This window comes from Euphorbia lathyris, chromosome 7 (genome assembly GCF_963576675.1).
Source record: "Euphorbia lathyris chromosome 7, ddEupLath1.1, whole genome shotgun sequence".
Classification (NCBI taxonomy): domain Eukaryota; kingdom Viridiplantae; phylum Streptophyta; class Magnoliopsida; order Malpighiales; family Euphorbiaceae; genus Euphorbia; species Euphorbia lathyris.
The window spans coordinates 70,348,236-70,355,275 of record NC_088916.1 but is presented as its reverse complement, the minus strand read 5'-3'; positions in this window follow the sequence as shown (position 1 = coordinate 70,355,275).

The following is a 7,040-nucleotide window of genomic DNA, read 5'->3' as shown; positions in this document are numbered from 1 at the left end:
TCAAGTGATTATATATGTATTTGCATGTCAATTTCAACCTATAACATATGTTTATGTATACATGATTTGAGTTTGGTTTTGTTGAACTTGGTATATTTGATTAATATTTGTGTAAGATTTGATATTTTGAAGAGTTGAATTTAAAGAAAGGAAGTGTATTGAGAAATTCTATTGATTTATGAACAAATGTATAAGTATATATATTAATTGAGTTTCTATAAATTTACTTCTTAAAGTAAATTTTAGTTTTTGATTAAAGATTGTTAAAATAGTAACTTTGATGAAATTATGGTTTATTGAAATAAGTTAGTATTGATAAGTATATCAATAAATCATTTATTGGTGATTTTGGTCCAATAATGAAGTATGATTTAATATTTTGAAAATTGATTGATTAAAGGTATTGAGGAAATTTATGATGTTGATTTATGAGTTTATATATATATATATATATATATATATGTAAATATATATATATATATATATATTTCTGATTTTAAATTATATTATGAAATTGCAATATTTTTAATATCCATCAAGAGTAATCTGGATAGGTGGCTTTAATTAAAGTCCGTATTTAGTGAGAAATACGGCCTGTGTACACAGTTGAAAGACCTATCGGGTATGGCAAAGAAGTGTTGAGTAAGACCATGCGGGATAGGCAAATCATGAGATATCTCGATTCTATTATATTGTGGGGATTGATACATATGAGGATTATCTCTCGGATGGATACGGTCTATAAAGTACTTTATTGAGATACAGTTTATACAATGTTTTATTGAGATATAGTTTATGAAATATTTATTGAGATACAGTTTATGAAGTATTTATCGAATACGATTTATGAAGTATTCATCGAAATACGGTTGATTTGAGTAAATGGTATTTTGAGAAATGATAGCAAGCTCGATATTTTAAATTACATATTTGGTTAAATGTACTATTTGAGTATTTTATTATGGTTTAATCCATAAAATGTTTATTTTTTAAGAACATGAATTTTATATGATGCATTTTTTAAAAAAATAAACTATATATATATAGATATTTTGAGTATAAGTATTTTATGTAGTTGATAATTACTTACTGGGATTTCTATCTCACGTTTTTAAAATGTTTTAATGTTTTTAGGTGACAAAGTACAAGGTATAGAGAAGATTACCGACTGATTAGGCGAGAATTGGAAGTTGTTGCTCATTGTTAGAATTGTCACTAGAGCTTTAGTATATCAATTGTAATATCAAGGAGTTGGTAAATATGTTGCGGCTCTTAAATGACTAATTTAGTAGAAATATGGGTTTATTTCATAATATATCTAAGAGGAATTCTTGAAAAGTATGATTGTTATTATATTTGGATAATTTGGAGACTATTAGGTGTTGATTGTGATCTTTCTATATCACGCTCGATGCCGATTGAGGTCGTCTATGGTCGGGTGTGACAGTAAGTGTTCCTATCGAACAGGGTATAGAAAAACTCCCTGGATCTTTGAGCTTCTTTGGAATTTGTTATTTGGCTTGCAGGATGGATGAGCTATCCCTGTTCAATTGTACCATGGCTACGCTCTCTAGTTTCTTTTTGTTGGTCAGCAAATCCTTTAGGAAATTGACGTACATGGGCATTTCAGATAAAGCTTCGATGAATGGTATGTTGATGTGCAGCTTCGTCAACTGGTCAAGGAAGCTCTTATGTCTCTTCTCACAATTCTGCTGCTTCAGCCTTTCAGGGTACGGAACTCTTGGTTCATATTTGGGTGCAACCGGTTCATGTTCCATCAACTGTTTATCTTTCCTATGTTGGGAAACAGGTGGTTGGTCATTAGAGCTTGCTCATTCGGTAGTAGGTTTCACCGTGTGGTCCGGTACTTCCTTTCCTCCCCTTAGGATAATGGCATTAACTCCTTCTTTTGGATTGGTTACTGTGTTGCTTGGAAGTGCGCCTTTTTCTTTTAAAGCTATGGCTGTAGCAAATTGTTGCATTTGGGTCTCAAGATTCTTGATAGATGATTGTGTCTGATTCATGAATTGCATCATCATGGATTCTAAATCCGGCTTTCCTTCTTGTGGAGTGTTTGATTGGCGTTGATATGGTTGATTAGATGAATTGCTTTGTTATGGTGGATATGCTGGTCGTGAATTCTCTTGTCTATAAGGCTGCTGCATCGCTGGTTGCCTCTGATTATCTTGCCAAGAAAAATTCGGGTGACTTCTCCACCCTAGATTATATGTGTTCGAATAGGGGTTCGGTGGTTGGCGAGCAATAAAATCTCATTGTTCTTGCATTGATGCTCCTGGTTTAGTTCCGGGACAATCTATTGGTCGATAAGGCCCGCTGCAGAAGTCACAACCATCAGGTGATAAGGTTTCCATTGGAGCAGAGGGTTGCGTGTTCAAGAGTTGCGTGTTCAAGAGTTGCGTGTTCATTGCTGAAACATTCATCTTTCCCATTGTTTTGACCAGCTGTTCCATTTGTGAAGATAATTTGCTGATCGCCTCGCTATTTGCGGTATTCGTGATTCTCTTGCTGTCGGCTCTTACCGAATGCCAGTTGTAACTAGTGTTGACCACTCTCTCTATTAATTCGTACATGGCTTGAGGTTCCAGTTCCTCCGGATTTCCATTGGCAACTAATTCAATTTGTATCTTGTAGGCATTGGTCACTCCATTATAAAAGTTCTGCACCTACATCCACATGGGTATGCCATGATTCGACACTCTTCGCAATAATTCTTTATATCTTTCCCACGCTTCAGATAGTGATTCGTCCTCTTCTTGAACGAAGTGTGAAACCTCATTCCTCAACTTGATTGCCTGTCTAGGCGGGAAATATTTCATCAGAAATAGGGTAGCCATTTCCTCCCAGCTCGTGATAGATCCTGGTTGTAAGTTCTTCAACCAGTTATTTGCCTTGTCTTTCAAAGAGAAGGGAAACAGCTTGAGCCGCATGACCTCGTCATCGTCATTTCTATGGGATCGAAAAGTGTTGCACATTGTGATGAAATCTTGAATATGAGCATTAGGATCTTCATTTGGGTATCCCCCAAACTGCACAGTTGTTTGTAACATCTGAATCATCGGGGCTTTCACTTCGAACATGCGGTTTCCATCGTTTGGTATGATAATGCATGACGAATGCCCTTCGGTGGATGGTTTGGAGTAATCCTTCATCCTCAACCTCGGGTTGACATTATTGTTGTTATTTTCGTTTTCACCATGACCTTCCTCATGGTTCTCACCGTGTATTGGGCCAGGTATCTCAACTTCACGGTCCATTCTGTTGCGTCGAGCTTGTCTAAACAGTCTTCTCCTTCTTCTGTACGTTCTTTCTATCTCAACGTCTATAGGAAGGATAGGAACACCTGCTCTTCGCATACAAAACTAACAATCAAAATGCACAAACTGGACAAACAGGTGGTTATCAGGTAACAAAATAAGCATACAAATTCTTCGATATTTCAGTTTAAACAATCCCCGGCAACGGCGCCAAAAACTTGGTGTATGGAATAAGGACGCTAGCAAGTGTACTAGGTCGTGTGTAATATTGGCAAGACCAAGTGTCGTATTCCACAGGGATTGAACTTAAACAAGAAGAATAAGTTACCTTAAGTGTTAGATGTAAATTCTGAAGAGTGATAGTGACTTAAATCATAAACAAATATCAAACAGGCAGGTAAAATGTGCAATCAAAATAAACAAACACAGGCCTAACCATGCGCCTAACGAACAACTGTGCCTATCCTTATTATATGAAGAAGTGAATCAATATTCCTGAGTTGGGTCTTTCCCTCATTGGTCACTAAGGTCAGGTATCCCATTTCCAAAGTTCCTAAGTAAATGATATTAACCAAGTCTCCTTGTGCTAACTCAAGAACAAGCATTAGGCCTAGGGGAACATTCATAAAGAAACCCTAATATGTGGTGGTTTTTATCTCCATCCACCACAACATATGTCGATTAACTGTTTCCATCATATCGGAGCACTCTCGTGTCATCCTCAATAACTATCAAATAGACTCGATCATAATCTATTCTTAAAGCAAGTTAATAACACTCAATCATGGATAAAACACTTCATTCATTTAGATAAAGATACTTACAGTTGCCGTTTAAATGGCTGGCTAGGCCTACTGAAGAACTACTCACCCATTACTATGAGTGAACAGCTTCTTCCCAAAAGCATCATCGTTCCAAATAAAAAACATAGAAATTAAAAGCTAAAGGTGGCGCTAAAGTCGAGAGATCCTTCTTCCTAAAACATTCTTCCTATTTATACTCTTACATCAACCCTAATTACAAGGGCAAAGAGTCACAAAAAGGTACAAAACAAGGACAATGTGATCTTCATACACTTGGCGCGAGATGGAGGACTGACTTGCCTTCCATATCTTTCTCCCTTTCTCTCTCATGTGACTTGCTCGACCCGCGCTATTATCCGTTTTCTTCCAACTGACCCGAAAAAGCTGCATTTTAAGCTGTTCTGTTCTACCGAGAGGTTGTTGTTGAAGATTCCTGCTTGAACTGTAATTTCTGGCTGTTTCTTCCATTACTGGTTGAAAACTGGTACTTTAAGGCTCTTTTCCATGAATGCTTGTCTTCAAAAGTCTGCTCTTTTCACTCGCATCAATTTCACTTACAACATGAATTCTAATCATAAAAATTTATACTCTAAGATATAATCTTGACTCAAGCTTGTATTGAAATAACGCAAGATCCTATTTCAAGAAACCAGCAAAAACTCGAAATTTTTTGGGAAACAATTGGGGAGATATTCAAACAAAAATGCAATAGGGGCATCAAGTGTACCATAAGATCGCTTCAGTGTAGAATGAGTCTGATTAAATTAGAGGTTAAGAAGCTGAAATGTTGCATAAAACGAGTTGAACTTTTCACTCCTAGTGGGGCAGCAGACTTGGATATGGTTAGTATTTCTATTACTTTTTTTTTATCATATATCATTGTTAAAATAGTAATCTAATTGTCTATTTAATTTTATTTCAAATTGAGCGTGCAAAAGAATTATTTGCTCAAGTTAACAATGACAAGAGTTTCAAATTTGATCATGTGTGGAATATGTTAAAGGATTTTGAAAAATTTATAAATAATGAACTAGTTCGAAAACATAAGGTTGCGAATAAGCACTCTACATCTATGTTTCATCAGGATCTGCTAATCTACCTTTTGAGATCCCTGAACTGGAATCTCCTGGTTTGTCTTCTTTTTCATTAAACTTAAATGATAATTTTTTTTGTTGGAAACTCTTCTGAACGATCTATTAGGATTAAAAAAGCTAAGCTGAAAATGAAAAGTAATACAAACATAAGTGACGTTAAAAATATTGTGAAAGAGGACCATACTGAAATCATTAAGTTATTAAAGGGCACAATGGGAGTGGAGAAAGAGAAACTTCAACTTCAAAAGGAAAAATTTGACCTGTGGAAATGTCGTTTAGCCATGCAAAAAAACAATATATTGATGCAAGATCCAAATTAAATCCCGGACCCAATTTTACGTGTTCATCTTCTCCAAAGTAAAAATGATATTTATGCAAGAAGATTGGCGGCAATGTAAGATATTCAATCACAACCACCACCTACCTCATCTCATTTCGAATTTTTCAGGGTTTTCAACAATCTTGGTGGAATTGGAAATGATTTAGCACCTTATTGAGTAGTATATCATCTATGTTATTTTATGTCTTTGTTGTTATTCTAGTTCGTTTTTGTTTTTTTTCTAATTTGTGTAATGTTTTTATAGTCAGTGTAATGTTTTTATAATTCATGTAATATTTGAACTACAAATCATGTCCATTTTTTAATTCGTGTCCATTTTCTAATTCGTATTTTGTAATTCGTGTCCATTTTCTCTAGTTTGTTTGAGCTACAAAATAATAAATATACATGAAATTAAAACAAATGCTACAAAAAATTAAAATGAAGGCCATAATAAATAAATAATTAACATACTTTATAATGCAAAAACAAATAATATAAAATAAAACAAAAGGTTAAGATTTAAAATAATAATAATTATTATTATTATTAGAATAAATATGATTATTTGCCCTGCGACAAAGAAGCGTAACGCAAAGTGGTCCTTTATCTTTAGAGTACCACAAACCTTACATCATCTTTGTTGTAAGGTTATCCAGCTCCATTAGAGCTGGATTTTTCAAGGGCTCTCTATGTTTAGAGAGCCTCGGAGACGGTCTTAATACTCATTTCTTTCAAATTATTATTGTATGGCTCCAGATATAAAGAACATGACTATTATACTTTTCATCATTGTCATACCCGATCCTAAACGATATCGGTATGAAGGAAAGACGATAACAGACGGATAAGTCTAGAAGGCGAACCAATTTTCTAATAGATAAAAATTTATTCGGACTAAAAAAATTATTTATTTATTTGGAAAATTGGTTCGCCTTCTAGACTTATATGTCTGTTATCTTGTCTTCCCTTCAGACCCGGTGTCGTTTAGGGTCGGGTGTTGTTGAGCGATTTCTGCAAGTGCACGGTATACGCTTGTAGTAGTAAAAGATATCGAACCCACAGGGAACGCTTTTTAACTAAAAACTTATTTAATTCAGTTTTATTCTCATCTTTAGGTTTAACTAAAGAAAATCGTTTAATTAATTGTATTGGTTTGGATTAATTAGGATTAGATGATAATATTATATTGAACTTAGAGTACAACTCTGTCTTGAGAATTAATTATAAGACAGAAGCTTTCGTGTTTAGAATAAAAAATGTATAAAACTTATTCGCATTAAGCAAAGAAAGCAACTATAACTTTGGTAAGATTATGAACATGTAATAATTCAAGAATTTATGCAATTAAATGGCTTTGAACCGTAGAAATCCCCCTGATGTTGAGTAGATTTCTACCTTAATCAAATTGGTATTTTATATCCGATAAGCCGCGCTAACGATCATATCATCCATAAAAACTAATTCTTTCAAGTGTTCAACAAAGTTTCCTTGTAAATATATTTGTATAAAACGTTTTAATGAAAACACCAGTTTATTACTTTGAAAA